We start from the raw sequence: 20,781 nt of genomic DNA, 5'->3' as shown, positions 1-20,781 counted from the left end.
TTTCCTTTATTATCATGGATTATTGTTTTGGAATTATTTTCTATATTTGGATATTTGTTTTTTACATGGAATAAAATAAATTATTAGATATTGCCATATTTATTGCATGATAGTTACCTCAAGCTATGAGCAATCATGCTCACGCCCCGGCATTTCCGCCTTAGGTTGGGGTGTGACATTGGTCCACCACAGGGGTTCAACAAGGAGACCCATTGGGACCACTTCTTTTCGCCCTTGTTTTACACCCCCTTGTACATCATATTCGAGACAATTGCAAGCTTCTTCTTCGTGCTTGGTATCTTGATGATGGAACTGTCATTGGAGATTCAATAGAGGTGGCAAAAAGTGTTGGATATCATTAAGGTGACGGGTCCAACTTTGGGTCTTGAATTGAATATTAAGAAAACTGAGATATTTTGGCCTTTTTGTGATGGTATGAAGTCTTGTGACGGGAGACCATTATTAGGGGTGAAGCTTCTTGGGAGAGCTGTCAGTAAAGACACCAGGTTTATTAGGGGGTTGGCAAAAGAGAGCTACTAATGCTATTTTTTTGATGTGTCTTCTCCCAAAACTTGGTGACTCGCAGAGTGAGTTACTTTTGCTTCTATCATGTATGGGTAATGCTAAACTTTTCTTTAGTTTAAGAACATGCCAACCTGTACACATGATGGATGCAGCGTTGTTTTTTGACAAGGGATTGCGTCAGGCGATCGGGGACATTGTAGTTTTTGGAGGTCCTTTATTTTGAGACCTCCAATGGCGACTTGTTTCCTAACCCATTAAGAATGGGGGTTTGGGTTTGTATTTGGCAGTAAAGGCTTCCTCCAATGCGTTTGTGGCCTATAGAACCCAATCATGGGCGCTTCAGGATCACATTTTGCGAGACAATGGTATATGTGGGATGGATTATGATAATTCTTGACTTTGGTTTGTCTTCGTGATATGATTCCAAGCGTCGATCTTAACAGGTTCGCTAACAAAGAGATCGCCCCCTCTAAAGCCCATCATGCATTGGAGAGTGATTGTTTTTTGACATGGAGGCACACTTTGACATGACAAGTAGACAAAAAGCCATTTTTGAGTGTCTAAAAGCACTTCATAATCAAGATTTTCTTCTTATTATCCCTAAAGATGGCTTAGACCAACATATGTCTCCAGTGGAGTATCATACTATCCTTAAGCATCGCCTCATGATTCCTTTATTTCCGGTTGATGAGATATGTCATGTTTGTCATAAGGCAAATTTAGACTCATATGGGTAGTACGCGGTGCATTGTAAAGAGCTACCGGGGTTCAAGTACTAACACAATCTGGTTAGGTATGTGCTCTTTGACATATTCAGGTAGGCAGGAATTTCTGTTAAGAAGAAGCACCTGTGAATTTCCTGACTGACCCATTGGAGGGAAGACCATCTCTTCGACCGACTAACATTTTGGTGTTTAGATGGGTAGGAGGAAAACATGTGTGTGTGGATTTAACAAGGGTTTCCCCTCTTGTGGGCTTAAGGAGTAATGGTTTCATAGTCAGTCAAGCTGCTTTAAAAGCTGCTTCATGAAAGGTGGCTAAACATGAGAAGGCGTGCCTTGACAACCAATAAGTATTTATTTCTTTCGCTTTTGACACTTTTTGTTTCCTCGCGCCTGAAGTTGGGGAGTTACTTACTCGAGTTCAACGGGCCATGCATAGTAATGCTATGACACAATGATTAGCGAATGTGGTTTTTAAAAAGATTGGGTTTTACAATTCAAAAATAGGTAGTGGCGCATGCAGCTTGTTGCCCGCTTGCCTTCTGTTTCGATGTAATCACTACTTTGCTTATTAATTATCAACTAAAATAACTTATTAATAAAAAAATTTAATAATTAAAATTATTCCATTTTTACAGTTTTGAACTAAAATGATAAAATGAAAGATATGTTGGCTGTCAAGTGTACAAGTTTTCAATTTAATCAAATTAATTCCATTTCATTATATATTTTGGTTTAATAAGTTTGTTCCATTTTTATACTTTTGAACCAAAATGACAAATGAAAAATATTCTGTTGGTGGGAATCAAACTCACTACCTTATTTTTAAAATGTTTGTTTCTTATTAACCCAACTAAATTAATTGATGCAAACTTTCTATTTTCTTTAATGATATAGATTATATTTTATTTTGCTTTCTTCTAAGATACAAATACAATTTATTCATACGAATCTATATATTTTAGTAAATATGTTATGTGTTCTTAATACTTTAAGTGATTGGCCAGTTCATTAATATTTATTATGTAATACCTTATAAGTTATAGAATTATAATTTTCATTATGTAATTCATATATGTATTTTTGACATTTTTAATATTTTTTATATCTGTGTTATACGCAATAACCTAGTTATATTGATAAATTAAAGGGAAAATTCCAAAAATAGCCATTTTGACAACCTTCTTTCCATTCTTGTCAACCATATCCATAAAATAAAGGCAAATTGAAAATAAATAATCCCACATTTTGTATATTGGCCAATAATAATCTACCTTTAGAAATAATTACCAATGGTCCAACCTTTCAACTATTTTTGTCTCAATGCAATTCGTTAAAAACACTTAACATCGTTAAGTTTTTTTCGAGTTTCAAACCGATGTTTTAGAGAGGATACGAGTCGACTGATATATAACGTATCTCGATACAGTGATTCAAATGTATTGATTTTTGTTAAATGGTAGCGATTTTTGATGATGAGATTATAATAGACTAATACACAAAAATAACCATTCGAGGACCGTTGACTGATGGTTCTTCGCCGCTGACGGTTTAGCTCTATAACCCAACGAAACTCATAGAGGAGAAATATCATGCCACGTGTTGCTGAATCACGTCGGCCGATGGAAGAGCTAAGCCTCCGATGAGACTAAAAACATTACATTTACAATTCCGACCAAACTTGTAAACCGTTGGGCTGATGGTTTCACGGTGTGGTTTCAACTTGTAAATGATGGTTTCAGTGATATCAATATATGAATTTTAATGTAAACAAGGAATCAAAGAAAGCCAAGAGAATTGCTTTTTACTATTACTTCAAGTGTGTCCGGATATAGAGATGAGAGCCATTAAAATACTCAAAAGGGAAATAACTACCATGCATAAAAAAGGAAACTTATAAACGTGCAAACGTGCATACTGACTTATTCTTCAAAACTGAAAATAAAGCAACTACTTGAAAGACAAGCATAAGAACCTGCCCCACATCTCTCACACATCTTTGACTCTTGACTTTATCTAGCCACCTTGCATGGTAAGCCTTGAAGCATTTCCATCACCCCCGTGCTTCAAGCTTCTCAACACCCAACAGCTTCCTGAAATGAACAAATTTTTATTTGGCCAGAGCTTTTGTTAGAACATCTGCGAGTTAGAGATTGGTGCCTTAATACTCCAATGAAACCTGTTGTTGAGCTACCATATCACGAACATAGTGGTATTTTATTTCAATATGCTTCGATCGACCATGCATAAATGGGTTTCAAGATAAGTGTATGGCAGAGTGGTTGTCACAGAAGATAACAGTTGGCATGTCTTGAATCACATCCAGATCTTCACGGATCCTTCTCAACCACACTTCTTGACTTGTAGCTACAGAAGAAGCCACATATTCAGCTTCTGTACTAGAGAGTGCCACTGTACTTTGCTTTTTACAGCTCCAAGTCACAACACCACTTCCAAGAGAAAATGCACTTGCTGACACACTCTTTCTATCATCTATTGAGCTTGCCCAGTCACTATCAGTGTATCCCACAAGACGAACTGGAATACCTTGCCCATAATAAATACCAAGGTCTGATGTACTAGCCACTGAAGAGGTAGGTCCCAGCAGAGCCCAGTTGGACCCGCAAGACTCACCTTGAAGAGGGACGTCTGCGCAAGGACCAACCGCTTCCGCAGGACCCACCATGCTCAGAGAAGACCTTACGCGCAGTACGCCAGCTGTTCCCGCAGGGAAAGCCTCCCAATGGTGTACCCCGCTTGTTCCCGCAGCTGCGGATACAAGCCATCAGGGAAGGCTACCCGCACTGATAGCAAGGCTACACGCACAAGGCACTAACTCGATACTTCAGTAATGTCACCTGAAGGAATGAGCAAGGCGGGAATACTCCCGCCCAAATGAGCCAGTCCGTATGCTTCTGGAAGATCTTTTGTACTATACCTGCCAAGGTATGGGCAAAATAGACGATCTGACCAAAACAGCCCATGAACCAATCACAGGGTGACAGCTCACCGACAACAGTACGAGGAGGAGCACCCTCTAGTACTGTTTGTCACTATTAGCCGCTGCCTACTCACCAACCCTCACTGTGGGACGTGCGTAGCCTACAGTTGGTGGAACAGTGCAGCCGGCCTTGTCATTATCGGCCGCAGCCTATCCACCAACCAGCATGGCTTGTGCGTAGCCCACTGTTGGTAGAACAGGGATACTATTCAGCCGGCTGTACCTTCTTGGAAACCTACCTTCGGCTATAAATACTCCAACACCTTGGAATGGTAAGGACATCATCTGATATCTCATTATCTTATCTTCTCTAGCAATCTCTTAATATACACTTATATTCAGAGCAATCTAGTCTGATTCTCACGCCGGAGGGTGGTCACAAGGAGGAACCCCCCCCCCTTCTCAGTGACGAGCTTACGGTGTCTGTTTTGCAGGTCACCTGAAGAACAACTTTCTTTGCTGGACCTCATCCTCGTGGGAAACATCTATTTAACCCCCCAGATTATCCGTAGTCTGCCGGGGTCGATTAGTGTTTCTTCATTGGCGCCATCCGTGCATAAAAGCTAGAACTAATTCTTAGTTTTTTCAAAATTTCTGAAGAAATGGTTAACGTTACTCCGGTCCCAAAGCCAGTAAGTGACCAAGAAACCCCGGTAACCACAACCCCAGCAACTGGGGGGAACACCGGCGGTTATACAAATTTTACGAACAGTACCCCGGTTACCCAAGCCGGGACAAGTGCAGTAAACAATATTTCACTGGGGTTCACTGATGCCCAGTTGGAGAAACGGACGAGGGTCCCTCGCCAAACACTCGATCAAGTTAAGGCGTGGGCCGAAGCACGTCAGAAAGAGTTCCAAGCTGAGTTGGATGAACGCTTGCGTTCACTTCAACAGGCGGACGAATTCGGCAGTACTCGCCAACATCTCAACATGAACAGTGAGTGCGAGTACTCGGACGATGAGCGGGAAGAATCCGATACCGACGCAAACCCTCGCCATAAGGCAAAAGGGAAGCGTAAGGAAACGGACTTCCAACCGACAAGGAATTTTGGAGAAACCTTTAAACCAACGAACGCGGGGAGAAACCCACGTGACTTCTCCAAAACCTTTAGACCAACTGCTGCAAATGCAGGAAAGTCCAAGTTTGCAAGGGACATTGCAGAAGCAATCGCCCTGAGAAGTGCCAAACAAATGTCCAACATCGGCACTTATGATGGTCTATCCGACCCAGACGACCACTTGAACAGATTCATTGCGGGGGCAACAGTCAGTAACTGGACGGAACCCACGTGGTGTTATATGTTCCAGATGACTCTGGTTGGAGCGGCCAGGGCATGGTTCGATCGTTTACCGGTCCACCACATCTATGATTGGGCGGACTTTCAGAACAAGTTCAGCCAACACTTCAGCCAACAGAGGAAATATACTGAAGAACAGTGGACGATCCTCAACTGCGTTAGAGAGGAGGATGAATCTTTACTAGACTTCATCACTCGCTTCAACTCCAAAAAGCTGAGTCTGGGCAACATAAGTGAAGATCTTGTTCGCGCCGCTTTCATCCAGGGCGCCGAATACCCAGAGCTTATCCGCACATTGACGGGTAAGGACGGCATGCCATCCACATGGGATGCCATCATGACGGCGGCCAAGCGCTTTGCCGAGACGGAGAAGCAACTGGGAAGGGATCTTCCCCAGAGTACACACCTCTACACGCAAAGGACTAGAGAAAACAATGTTCGGATCGCCCGGCAGAACAAAAAGAGGAAGCTAGGTATTTGGCAGTCAAGGGTAAACTTTGACACCTCATCCAGCTCTCGCCCTCTTGTTGGCGGAAGGGATAACACACACCCTTCAAGCCGAAAACACCGGTGGACGCCACTCACCAAAAGCGTCACGGAGATATTTGCCACCGAAAAACTACCATGGCCAAAAGCTCCAATGATCCGGCAGCGACCTAATGCGGATCAAAGCAAATCCTGTGACTTCCACGGGACAAAAGGTCATAGTACGGAGGAGTGTACATCCTTGAAGGATATTGTTGAAACATTCGTCAAGGATGGAAGACTTGCACACCTTGTGGCATCAATCAAGAAGGGAGGAAGGAATGATAACCGGTACAGAGGCAACGGACGAAAGCCCGTTGACATCAGCATCAACATGGTTCATGGCAACATCAGAGGAAGAAAAAGGCGAGCGACAGAACCATGTGCGTGGAAGGAAGCTGAGGTACACTTCCCGCGAGTGCCAGGAGGACCCAGCAAAGAAGGCCCTATCGTCATCAAAAGCCAGCTGGGGCACTACATCACTTCTCGCACTCTTGCTGACAACAGCGCCTCGTCAACGGTAATGTACAGGCAGTTCTTCGACAAGCTAGATGACGAAGACAAGGAACGTCTGGAAACGGTCTACGCCTCGATGGAAGGGTTCGACGGCAGCACAAACACCCCCTGGGTATCCTATCTTTCCCCGTCACTCTTACGGACGGGAATCACTCACGCACAGAAGACGTGGAATTTGTCGTGATGAGGAAGCCACACCACACATACGACATTCTCTTCGGAAGAGACGGGATGGCAAGATTTAACGCCGTGGTATCTTCAGTCCACGGCATGATGGGATGGCCAACAGCTGAGGGTGTAGCGATGATCACCGGCATTCCCCAGGTATGCATCGCATCTGTCTCATCTAAACCCAAACTAAAGATGGCTAAACCAACCATCACCGAACCGGAAAGATGGGCCTTCAACGGCAAATGCCCTGACCAGGCCGTTACCATTGGCCCAACAGTTGTTGATCCCACACGCACCTTACTCAAACGCTTACTACAGAAAAACGCTGACATCTTCGCGTGGACACCAGCTGACATGACTGGTGTACCCCGAAGTAAGGCAGAGCATAAGCTCAAGTGCGATCCGGCTGTTACGCCAGTCGTACAAAAGCGCAGAGTAATGGGGAAAGAACAAACTAACGCGTGTAGAACCCAAGCCAAGGAACTCCTTGACGCAGGCATCGTACGCGTTAGCAGATATCAAACATGGGTTGCAAATCCCGTTATGGTACCGAAGAATAACAAACAATGGCGCATGTGCATAGATTTCAAGGACTTAAACAAAGCATGCCCCAAAGATTGTTATCCGTTACCCGAAATTGATCTTAAGGTGGATTCGTTAGCACCGTTTCGCCTTAAATGCTTCCTGGATGCGTATAAGGGGTACCATCAAATCCACATGGCCGTTGATGATCAGGACAAAACCGCTTTTCGGACGCCCGATGGTACATTTTGTTATCAAATGATGCCATTTGGACTTAAGAATGCCGGGTCCACATACCAACGCCTGAAGGACAACCAGTTTCATGCCCAAATTGGGAGGAACTTGGAAGTCTACATGGAGGACTTGGTCATCAAAAGCCCTGACGCAGAAGCGATGTTGAAAGACATCGAAGAAACTTTCAACACGCTCAGGAAGATAAACATGAAGCTCAACCCGAGCAAGTGTGCCTTTGGAATGGAAGAAGGGAAGTTCTTGGGGGTCATCGTCACTAAAGGTGGCTTCAGAGCGAACCCTGAAAAGGTCGAAGCCATTATCAAAATGGAGTCACCTACTACCATCAAACAGGCTCAGACACTGAATGGACGACTAGTCGCACTTAATCGCTTTTTGGCAAACCACGCGGATAAGTCGTTTCCTTTCGTGTCAACGTTGAGAAACTGTTTAAAGAAAACGCACTTCCGCTGGACACCAGAAGCGGAAGCAGCTTTTCAGGAGATTCGGTCACGCTTGATCGAACTCCCAACGCTCACAGCACCAGAAGCGGGGGAGGGGTTAATCCTATACCTTTCCGCAACAGATAGAGCAACCGGGGCGGTCCTGCTAGTTGAACGGAAAGGCATCCAGATGCCAATCTATTATGTCAGCCGTATCCTAACAGACGTAGAAACCCGGTACTCTACCCTCGAAAAATTAGTCTTAGCACTTATACACGCTTCCCGCAGGTTAAGCGATATTTCCAGGGTCACCCAATCACCATTCTCTCCAACTTCAAACTTGCAAACGTTCTAGGAAAACCCGAGTTATCGGGACTCCAAGCCAAATGGGCAATTGAGTTGGGGGAATACGCGATAAAGTATAAGCCAAGACCAGCCATAAAAGGCCAGGTTTTGGCCGACTTTATTGCGGAAGTGCCTGCATCGCGGGAAGAAGAGTGCCAGGAAGAGGCTCAACCCTCTCCAGCACAGGACATCAATGATGTATGGCGACTCTATAGTGATGGAGTAGCCAGTAACGAGGGTTCAGGCGCAGGGCTGAAACTAACCAACCCAGCAGGCCAAGAATACACTTACGCTATTCGACTGGATTTTCCAAGTACGAATAACGAAGCCGAGTATGAAGCATTCTTGGCCGGGCTGAGAATTGCGCGTAAGATGGGAGTGAAACACTTGGAAGCCCACGTGGATTCCATGTTAGTAGCCAATCAAATCAACGGGACGTATACGGCCGTGAACGACACAATGGCCCTGTACCTCGCACAAGCAAAAACCCTTATGCGCGATTTTAACGATTGCAAAGTCATACATGTCAAGCGTAGTGAAAATAAATCTGCGGATGCGTTAAGCAAGCTTGCATCATTAGCCTTCACCCACTTGGGAAAGGACATCCGCATTGAACTCCTCGAGGCACCTTCAGTCCCGCACAAGGAAATTTGTGTCATCCAAACCGGCACAGAAACGTGGATGACACCAATAATAAATTACCTTGCGGCAGGTACACTACCAGAGTCAAAAACACAGGCAAGAAAACTACGCTGTAAAGCACTGAATTATCAACTCATCGATGACATCCTTTACAGACGTAACTTTCTTGGCCCACTCTTAAGATGTGTGGACAACCAAGATGCTGACTACCTCCTAAGGGAAGTACACGAAGGCATCTGTGGAGTACACGCAGGTCCACGCGCTGTTGTAGCTAAGCTAAACAACGCGGGATACTTTTGGCCGGGGATGCATACGGATGCGCTGGCATACATCAGAAAATGCAGGTCTTGTCAGCTCTACGCACCCAACACGCATCGCCTGAAGAATGAACTTGTTCCAGTCAACTCTTCATGGTCATTTCAGAAGTGGGCCATCGATGTGACAGGCCCATTTCCTACAGCAGCAGGAAATGTTCAGTTCCTAGTGGTAGCCATCGACTACTTCACCAAGTGGATAGAAGCACAACCCTTAGCCCAAACAACCGCGAAACATATCAAAAAATTTATTTGGGAATTTATTATTTGTCGTTTTGGACTTCCACAGAATTTGGTGAGCGATAACGGCACCAACTTTGCTGACAAGAAGCTACAAAAGTGGCTGGAAGAACTTCAAATCACCCACACTTTTACCTCAGTGGGCACCCGCAGGGTAATGGTGAGGTAGAAAGAGCAAATAAGAGCATCGTCGAAGGCATAAAGAAAAGACTCTTGGAACACAGATCCGGCTGGGTGGACGAGCTTCCGCACGTCCTTTGGGCAAACAGAACGCTGAAAAAGGCCAGTACGGGAGAAACCCCGTTCAGTCTCACTTATGGCACTGAAGCCATGGTCCCGGTCGAAATTGGTTTACCCTCACCAAGGGTCTTGATTCAGCCAGAAGACAATGATGCGGAAAGACGGTTAGACCTTATGCTAACTGAGGAACGCAGAGACTTAGCCGCAGTGCGTGAAGAGAACTACAAGCGACAAATGCAAAAGTACTACAACACGCGGGTAAAACTCTGCAACTTCAATGTAGGAGACTACATACTGCGTAACAACGAGGCTTCGAACCAACAACGCCCAGGAAAACTGGCCCCGGTCTGGGAAGGGCCATACATTATCAAAGAAGTTCTGGGAAAGGGCGCATACCGGCTCGAAAGGCTCGATGGCACTCCCATCCCAAGAACATGGAATGGAGCTCAATTACGCAAATGTTATATGTAGATCAATTCCAAACTTGTAAAGAAAAGGCCTAGAGCCACTTCTAATGGAAATGATTCTCCTTTCACAATGTGTTGATAGCCTTACCTTTATACTTATGAACTTCCCACACTGATGTGCCGGTATTCAACGCATAAATATGGGAAGAAGTAAGTCGTTACGTGTGGAAGGCGGCAAAACCCGCATAAACACAAAACGGTAAAAATTTCAAAAGAAAAACCTTCACGCAGGTCAGTCATAGGTAAACTTTGGTCATCCCACTAAATGAAAGTGCCGGTCCTAGCCGCACAAATCATGATAGAGGAAACTGAACTAACCTATTGACAACCGCGCGTCGAACGGTTAACTTATTCAAAATGCTTAGAAAATTTCTAACAGAATGAGGAAAACCTCCACGCAGGTCAGATGTAGGCAAAGTTTAGCCATCCTACTAAGTGCAAGTGACGGTCTTACCCGCACAATCACGAACAAGGAAGCAAAACTTCAACCTATTATCTACCACGCTCAAAGGTTAACTTATTCTAAACACTTAGAAAATTTCAAAGGAAAAGATGAGGAAAACTTCCACGCAGGTGAGATATAGGTAAAGTTAAGCCATCCTACTAAGTGCAAGTGACGGTCTTATCCGCACAATCATGAAAGAGGACGCAAAACTTTAACTTATTATCTACCACGTTGAAAAGTTAAATTATCTAAGTACTAAAGAAATTGCTAAGTTAAATCAGAATATGCGTGAAATAAACAAGGCAAGGGATTGGCAAATAATCTTTATTCCATCGAAATTCAAATATTACAAAGATTGCTGGGTACATACCCGCATACAAAAGAAGCTATACAAAAATAAAAATCTACTCTAATGGTGGAAAGGGATCTTCAGGATCAAGCTTCAGGATCACTTTCACTTGGACCCGCACCATCAGTAGAGCGTGGCGGTTCAAGGAAAGCTTTAAGGATAGCTAGCCCATCATCAGCAGCAGCGACTTCGTTCACCTTCTCCACCACCGGATGCGGGAAGGCGGCATACTGGTTCACTGCTTAGTCATAAACAGCTTCAGTATCCACATCATACAAAGGGAAGTTGAAAGGCGGGATGCCTTTCTCAACAAACCCTAGACCAAGCAGGAAGCCGGCCTTTTCCCCATCCTCATGAGAAGCGTTGAGGGCTGCGCTCATGGCATCGTCGTATGATGTGTCCGTAAAGACTCGATGCACAACCTACAAGAAAAAATACAAGTATCAAAACCTTTTCTATTTACAAAGAAAAGCGTAAAAACATTATGAAGTTACGCTTACCTGAGACAACGCTTCTCGAAGAAGCCATTCCTTGGCAACCAGAGCCTCTTGGAGGGCGGCTTGAGCTTGGTTACGGGCGCGTTCGGCTTCACTTTTATTGAGGTTGGCAAGCAACACTTCCTTTGCAGCAGCCTCTTCAACGCCCTTTAGCTTCCGCTCAGTGTGGTCAAGCACGCCCCTCTGGTCCAAGATCTCTTGGAGCTTCTTGGCGTCTTCCATCGCCAAGGCATTATGAGCCTGTTGGAGCGCCTCTAGTTTGGCTTTAAGTTCCTCATTCTCGAGGCGTAGAGGCTCAGCAACAGCTTCAGCCTTGGTGGCCCTCTCGGTTGCGTTCCGTGCAGTTTCCTTAGCCAGCCGAAGCTGTTCGTTAACAGCTTGGGCAGCCTTGGAACGGGCCTCGAGCCGGGCCTGAACTTCAACCTCGAGGGCCTTGAAGGCCTTCTCCTTTTCCGCAGCCACTGCGGTAAGCCTCCTATTCTCCTTCCGGACAGCCCGCGCCTGAGCTACTTCTTGGATGCGAGCTGCTTTTAACTTGTCGTTTTCACGACAAAGCAGCTCGACGCGCGGCTGCATCCGGGCCAGGAGAACCCGAAGCTCATTGGTTAGCCTACCCTCCTGGTAGCTAGCCATGGCTTCCCCCAACGCACCACTGGGAGCTGCGTGACGAGCCCACTCCACGCACTCCACAGGCGTGCGAAGGGTTGTTCCTCGGCGGATGTTCCATAGTGGAACATACACTTCATTGGAATCCGACACTGCAAAAAACAAAAAGCAGTTAGGAAAAGATGATATAAAAAAAAAAAAAAAAAAAGGCCAAAAGAACCCTACGCACCTGTAGGGTCGACAACAGGCCGATAGCCGCCAAACCCATCACCTGAACCCAAGAGAAATCCGTCCAAGAGGTCAGGCAGATGGGAAGGAGGCAGAGGTTGGCGAGAAGCCCCAAGCATACCTGAAGGATCGGCCGTCGTTGCCGATGACGGAGGAGGCATGGTGAAGGCAGCCGCGGTAGTAGAAACCAACGGAGGCGAACTCACCGTAGGTGAACTCACAACCGTGGTCGCTGCTGCGGAGCCCGCAGAAAAAGTAACCGCCGGCTCAGTGAAAGATTCAGTAAATATGGCACCGACAGCCGGCGGTGATGTCATCACAGCTGGAACAGTTGGCTCAACGGGATGAGCAACTGAACCAACTGAAGCAGGCGCAGCCGCCTGGGTTATCGCCTCAGGTAGGCTGACCAAGCCTACCATCATGGGTCCGGAGGTACTCCTCCCCGCTCCACCCTGGAATGCGGTAGCATCCACGCCTGCACAAAGGAGAAAGTATTAATGATGGAAAGATATGAAGTTAAAAATAAAGGAAGTTTGTACTCACGGGTTTTCTTGAGCCTAAAAGTGCGGACAGGCGGGGACGAACCCGATGGAGCCGGCCTCTTTACGCCGCTCACCGTCGTCATCCTGGGCTCTCCGGAGGTGACAGTCGTCACAGCCTCCGGAGCAGTGGTCTTATCACCACCAGGGTTCCCCGCCACCTCCTCGCTCTCGGTCTCTGAATCAGACCGAGGCACCGGATCGGCAGTGGAGGCCACCTTCGCCTTCCCCTTCCCGCCGGCAGCCTTCTTCTTCCGCACCAACGGAGGACCATCTGCGGATTCCTCATCAGAACACAAGATTAGAGGAATTCCAGCAGAGGTTTCAGCATTGAGGGGTCGAGGGTTGAATAACGCCTTACCTGGCCGCCTGGCGCTCAGGATCTCGTGGCCTGGCGGGTAGACCTCCACGAACCGATCCGCCGTCTGTTCAAGGATGGGCAACTCGTTCTCATCTAGAGCACGAGTACCCATCCGAGCGGGACTATCAGCCTCCCGCGGATGCAGGAGCGACTGCAAGTCGTTCCCTTCTGAAATAAAAGAAAAAGTTAGAAGACAAACCTATATAAACAAAGAAGACAGAGCATACCGTAAGGGACAGAGTTCAAACCGTATTCAAGGACGATCGGGATCTTTTGCAACTCCGCATCCTTCCACACCCGGCTCATCCCGAGCATCACCATCCCGGACTCCGCAAAGCGGTAAACCGGAGATTGGACTCGGGAAATCTTTGAGAACCATTCCGCCTCCTGGTAGTTAGAGGCGTGAAGGCTGGGGAGTGCTTGCCCATTCTTGAACTTCATGGCAAGGGGGATGGCGCGAGCGGAGATATAAAAAAACTCCCGCTTCCATGAACGAAGACTGCGCTCGGTTGCGCAAATCTTCAAACCCTTGATCCGGGTTATCAGAGTATACCACCCCTGGATGCACCTCCAAGAGTAGAAGGTCATCAGGCGGTCGACGAAGGGCTCAACGCCAAGAATCCGGCACACCCACTCGAAGTGGCGAATCTTCGCGATCGCCATCGGGTGTACCTCGGTCAGGTGTACACCGTGCCTCTCCAGAACACGGTACACAAACTTCGTCAAGGGGAACCTAAGATTCCCATAGACAAAGAATGCGGCATATACCCCGATCTTGCCTCTGGGGCATCATACACCGTCTGGTGAGGTTCAGGAAACTCAGGCTCGAAAGACTCGAGCATGAACTTCCTGACGATGTACTGATATAGATCGACAGGCAGAGCACACTGGCACTCGCCAGCAGTACTCTTGTCATCCTTGTCGGACGTGGATGACGGGTTCTCGGCGTACACCCCAGCCTCCTGGGCTGTAGCCTCAAGATCGTGAGCAGAAGACATCTTGCAGGTATGAAAGAAGAGAACGATTTCAAGAGAATGCTCGACTGAAAAGGTGAGTATTCGCCAGAAATCGTTTTGAAGATGAAAAGTGAAAGTGTGAATTACAAAGGACCCTCTCCCCCTTTATATACTAATCGCAATCAATGCGATGAATTTAATGCGGAAGAGAGAGAAATCGCAGGTGCAATGAAACTATGACACGTGGCAATAAGCAAGCTGGCAACAGCTGTTGAAAGGACGCGTGCCATTAATTTCGCGGCCACGCGCCCGAAAATTCGCGCCCACGCGCCTGAAAAAGCGCCTGGAATGACCATATACTGTCACGTCGCCATAACTTCCTGCACGTCCTGACACTGTCAGAAGAAACCGTCGGACGACGTTTCAATAGTTTGGACTGTTCTTATCCTTTCACCAACTCTTCGAATTTCAAAATTTCAAAAAGATTCAAAAGCGGGAAAATACCCCTTACCTTGGCAACCAAGTAACTATAAGACAGGTGCGGGTACAGTGTTAAGGCAAAACCCTTCACATACTTAGCACCCGCAGGGAATTGACGCCAGGAATACCTTGGAAGTAAAGTAACCGTAAGACGAGTGCGGGTACAGTGTCAAGGTAAAACCCTTCACATACTTAGCCTTCCGCAGGGAATTCAAACCAAGAAGGATCTTCTGGGCCATGCTTGCGGAAACGGGAATAACATCCCCGCATAGCGGGTACGTCGAGAACTATATTGTTTGAAACTCCAAGATGGAATTGGTGGTTTTAACATAATTGATCACTATGTTCAAAACTACCAAAACCCCATGGAGAATCCACACAAGTGGGACTCAACGCTCCTGACTTGCGAGGAGGTTACAGACCTACCCGCTACATAACCAAAGATCAAGCAGAAAAGTCGGGAATTTCTGCGTGACATTAGGAAAACCGCGGGAAGAATCCCCACGGAAAACCTTAAAACTAAAAACCCCTTTTCAAAACCCCTTGCTAAAGTCCAAAAGTTCACCTCACTTATTAATAATTCATGAGAAGAATATTAGACTGGGGGGACTTGAAGAGGTAGGTCCCAGCAGAGCCCAGTTGGACCCGCAAGACTCACCTTGAAGAGGGACGTCTACGCAAGGACTAACTGCTTCCGCAGGACCCACCATGCTCAGAGAAGACCTTACGCGCAGTACGCCAGCTGTTCCCGCAGGGAAAGCCTCCCAATGGTGTACCCCGCTTGTTCCCGCAGCTGCGGATACAAGCCATCAGGGAAGGCTACCCGCACTGATAGCAAGGCTACACGCACAAGGCACTAACTCGATACTTCAGTAATGTCACCTGAAGGAATGAGCAAGGCGGGAATACTCCCGCCCAAATGAGCCAGTCCGTATGCTTCTGGAAGATCTTTTGTACTATACCTGCCAAGGTATGGGCAAAATAGACGATCTGACCAAAACAGCCCATGAACCAATCACAGGGTGACAGCTCACCGACAACAGTACGAGGAGGAGCACCCTCTAGTACTGTTTGTCACTATTAGCCGCTGCCTACTCACCAACCCTCACTGTGGGACGTGCGTAGCCTACAGTTGGTGGAACAGTGCAGCCGGCCTTGTCATTATCGGCCGCAGCCTATCCACCAACCAGCATGGCTTGTGCGTAGCCCACTGTTGGTAGAACAGGGATACTATTCAGCCGGCTGTACCTTCTTGGAAATCTACCTTCGGCTATAAATACTCCAACACCTTGGAATGGTAAGGACATCATCTGATATCTCATTATCTTATCTTCTCTAGCAATCTCTTAATATACACTTATATTCAGAGCAATCTAGTCTGATTCTCACACCGGATGGTGGTCACAAGGAGGAACCCCCCCCCCTTCTCAGTGACGAGCTTACGGTGTCTGTTTTGCAGGTCACCTGAAGAACAACTTTCTTTGCTGGACCTCATCCTCGTGGGAAACATCTATTTAACCCCCAGATTATCCGTAGTCTGCCGGGGTCGATTAGTGTTTCTTCACAATTCGCTTTGCTGCCCCAAGATGCAACTTTGATGGAGTTTGCATAAATCTTGAAATAAGACTAACCAAGAAAGCCAAGTTTGGCCTTGTATGTGTTAAATAAGTTAAACCACCTACCAGACTTCGAAACATCACCTCATCAACCTCTACTGCTTGATCATCACGGCTTAGCTTTTCATTAGCATTCATGGAAGTTTCGTCCACCTTTGCAACCTTCCATTTCAAATTTGGACACAAGAGCTTTTGCATACTTCTCCTGGGACAGAAACACACCTTTAGAGGTTTGCCTTACTTCGAGATCCAAAAAAAGTCGCAATAGACCCATATCATACATTTCAAATTCACTTTCCATTCCCTCCTTGAATTCCTTCAAAAGCCTGGGAGAAGAACTTGTATAAATGATGTCATCGACATACAAGCACACGTGTATGCTTTCACCTTCCTCACGTTTAACATACAATGTTGGTTCATTTTTACTTCTGACATACCCATTACGAGTGAAGTACCCGTCAATTTTTTAATACCATGCCCGAGGAGCTTGCTTCAACCCGTACAAGGCTTTCTTCAATTGATACACTTTATCTTCACAACCAATCTTTTCAAACCCTTCAGGTTGCAAAACATAGATTTCCTCAGATAGATCACAGTTCAAGAATGCTGCTTTGACATCTAACTGATGCAGTTTCCATCCACGTTGTGCGGCTACAGCAATTACAACCCGGATTGTTTCAAATCAAGCACAGGAGCAAAGGTCTCTTGATAGTCGATCCTGGGTTGTTGAGAGTATCTCTTCACGACCAATCTTGCTTTATGTTTCATAATCTTACCATCAGCTCCCAGTTTAGTTTTCTAAAGCCATTTCAGACCAACAACTTTTCTTTCTGAAGGCAGAGTAACAAGCTCCCAAGTGTCATGTTTTTCAATAGCTTCGAGTTCTTTCTGCATAGCACCTCGCCATTCAGCCTTTGTAGCAGCCTCCTGAAAAGTGATTGGGTCTGAAATTGAGTGAGCAAAGAACTGAACCTCTTCATCGGAAAGACCTTGACCACTCTCATAATCTTGCAACCATGTAGGAGGTTTGGTAACTTGACCGGAATGTTCTAGTTGTGGGTGACTTGCTGGAGTAGTTGAGACATGGTTTTGGTTTGTGGAGGAACTCATGGCAGGAGATAGGTTAGTAGAATTTAGTGAGGGTGGTGAATTATTAGGGGTGTTGAAACTAGGTTGCATAATGGGTGATAGTGACTGATGGGTATTAGGTGGAGAGGTATTTATTGAGTGTTGACTAGTGGAGGTGTGAATGTCTGAAGAGGTCATATTATCTGATGTAAAAGTAGGTGTGGTATCTTGAACATGGTCATCATTTAATGAGTGGTCATTTTCATTCACATGGCCTTCATCATACAAGTACAATGGGAAAGGGTTCTCCCATGCAATTTTGTACACTCCATCTTTAAATAAGTTATTCTCTTCCCAATTCCACCTACAATTTTCAAGTAACACCATATTTCGTTTAACTGAAAATTTTTTTGTAACAGGGTTATAAAGCCTATAACCTTTACTTTTTTCAGAATACCCAATAAAGATGCATTTTTCAGCCATATCATCTAGTTTTCTTTTCTGATGGGGTGGAACATGACCATAGGCTATGCACTCAAAAACCCTAAGGTGGTGCATAATGGGTTTTTTGCCACTCCATGCTTCATATGGAGTCCGATCTTTTAAGACCATGGTTGTTGCTCTATTGAGTAAGTAAACTGCTGTGGAAACTCCTTCAGCCTAAAAATAATTTGGCAAGCCCTTTTCTATTAACATACTCCTCGTCATGCCCATAACGATTCGGTTTCTTCGTTCAACCACACCGTTATGTTGAGGGGTGTAAGAAATCGTGAGTTCTCTTTTAATTCCATTATTTTCATAGAAAAGTTCAAAGGCATGTGAACAAAATTCTCCAACACGATCGGTCCTTAAGACTTTGATTTGATGCTCACATTCCTTTTCAACCATGGTTTTAAATTGTTTGAACTTTTTAAATGCGTGTGACTTGTATTTCAAAAAATAAACCCAACTCATTCTAGAGAAATCGTCTATAAGCAAAAGATAATAAAGGTTGCCACCCAAACTTTTAACTTGCATCCTCCACACAAGTCTATATGGACTCATTCAAGGGGTTTTTTTTGCCCTCCAAGAGTGCGATGAGTATGGAAGTTGATTATGTTTTCCAATTATACGTCCCTCACAGGAGTTAAAGAGATTTATACTAGGAAGACCACGAACCATACTCTTCTCAGAGAGGGTTTTTAAACCATGAAAATGGAAGTGACCATACCTCATATGCCATAGTCGAGAATCCACATCATGTGCATTGAAGGGTGTACGTTGATAATAGGCCACTTTGGAAGCATCAAAGACAAACATGTTGTTCTTCCCCACTTTGATGGACATGAGCTCAACCACTGTAGCCTTGTTAGTAAATACACACTGTTCTTCATCAAACAAAAGGGCATACGCTTTTTTCATGAGCTGGCCCACACTCAAAAGGTTGTACTCCAACCTAGGTATGTAGTACACATCATCAAGTAGTCTATAACTCCCATTTGTAAGCTTTATGCGAACCATGCCCTTTCCTTTGACTGAGAGTTTTTCTTATCACCCAAGTTTACTTCCAAATTGAAAGTTTTATCAAGGTGAGTGAAACTTTCTCTAACCCCGGTCATGTGATTCGAGCATCCGGAGTCTAAAAACCAAAGTCGGTTCGAGTACTCATCAATTTATTTAGTGAACATCATAAAGATATTGCTCTTCTTTAGTTTCTTGTTTTGGGTGTCTCTTCGGTCACTACTTGGGCTTGAGTCTCTTCGTTGTACCAACAATCTTTCTTCAAATGGCCATACTTGTTGCAAATATGGCATTGAGGAACCTTACTAAGGTCAAAGGTTCAGCCACGTCCCCTACAACCTCTTGGATAGGAGGATTGCGACCCATGATTGGTAGGTTGCATCACCTGAAGTGCTTGCACTTCAATATTCTCTCCCTTATGGTTTGTTCGGCTCAATAACCGTGCTTCTTGGGACTGCAAGGACCCCATTAACTTCATAGGAGTGAGAGTATCCATGTCAGATGACACTTCAATGGTAGGAACAATAAAATCGAATTGTGGGGAGAGACTCCTCAAAACTTTTTCAACTATCGATTGATCAGTCACTGTTACCCCGTATGAGTGTTTCTGGCTAACTATATCGGATGATGGTCTTCATCCTTATACTCCAGTAATTGTACCCGTCCCCTTTGAAAATGGGGATAAGTGTTGGTTGAGTCTGCAGAGCGCTTGGCGGTTCAGCCATGGAGGTTAGGTTTTTGAGTAATCACAGGATCAAGTATTGCTGGTGCTCTAATACCACTGATGGTTTCAGTGATATCAATATATGAATTTTAATGTAAACAAGGAATCAAAGAAAGCCAAGAGAATTGCTTTTACTATTACTTCAAGTGTCTCCAGATACTGAGATGAGAGCCATTTAAATACTTAAAAGCAAAATAACTACCTTGTATAAAAAGAGGAAACTTATAAACGTGCAAACGTGCATACTGACTTATTCTTCAAAACCGAAAATGAAGCAACTATTTGAAAGACAAGCATAAGAACCGGCCCCACATCTCTCACACATCTTTGACTCTTAACTTTATCTAGCCACTTTGCATGGTAAGCCTTGAAGCATTTCCATCAGTAAACCGTCGGGCTTATGAGTTTGGTTGGAAATCAAGTGTTTATCGGAAACGGTTGAAAGAGATTTTCAACGGAAATTAAAGGGTTGAAAGAGAAATGAAAAGGAACCAATATTGAAGATTAATATGGTAATGGTTATGAGGTTTGGAGTAAGATTGCATTGACATTTGCCTCAAAATATGGTGATCATAATGAGAATATTTTTTTTATTTGTATGCTACAAGTTTCTTGATCTTTGTATCTCTCTCTCTCCTGTTCTTGTGCCTGTCTCTCTAAAACATTCTTTTTTTCTGGTTTTCCTTGCAAGGTTTAAGCACTGGTGTGAGGGGCGGATTTAGGGGTTGGAGACGGTGGGGCACCATGCCCACCGTCCACCTGCCGGAATGACGTGTTTACGGATATATGTTAGTTTATAACGAGTCAATAATAAGTAAGTGCCCACCGTTCGTTGACCCTCCTTCCGACTAAATGCCATACTGAATCGATATTTAACGGTGGCATGGCCATAAACCTTTTCTCCCGTGTATGTTGTTTGGAGTTTGGAAGATGATGATAAAAGAGTGTTCTACTTTATTTGTTATCTGGACTTTTAAAATCTTATTTCATGAATCATGGCCTAGTTAAAAAAATTATCCTTTATTGAAAATAGTGGGCTTTAACCTATCAAAACACCTCAAATCATCAACATTATCTCCACTATAACTTATTTGTTATTATTTTGTTGGCCTTATTATTAAAACATACAAGATCTTTTGTTGTTTTGAGTTTTCTAAATACTTCACTTTTCTATTTAATTATTATGTTAATTTCACAATGAAATTAAT

At 44.9% G+C, this 20,781-nt stretch overlaps 1 pseudogene; it reads right to left on the bottom strand.

Annotated features, from left to right (window-relative positions):
• The window catches only part of LOC143594267 (TMV resistance protein N-like), a 30,404-nt pseudogene extending 11,555 nt beyond the window's left edge, over positions 1-18,849 (bottom strand).
• Between the last annotated feature and the right edge of the window lie 1,932 nt (positions 18,850-20,781).

Source organism: Bidens hawaiensis, unplaced genomic scaffold, assembly GCF_021521415.1.
Source record: "Bidens hawaiensis isolate Kalapana, Puna unplaced genomic scaffold, B.hawaiensis_p1.1 tig00043431_1, whole genome shotgun sequence".
Classification (NCBI taxonomy): Eukaryota; Viridiplantae; Streptophyta; class Magnoliopsida; order Asterales; family Asteraceae; genus Bidens; species Bidens hawaiensis.
This window is presented reverse-complemented; position numbering and strand designations above follow the sequence as displayed.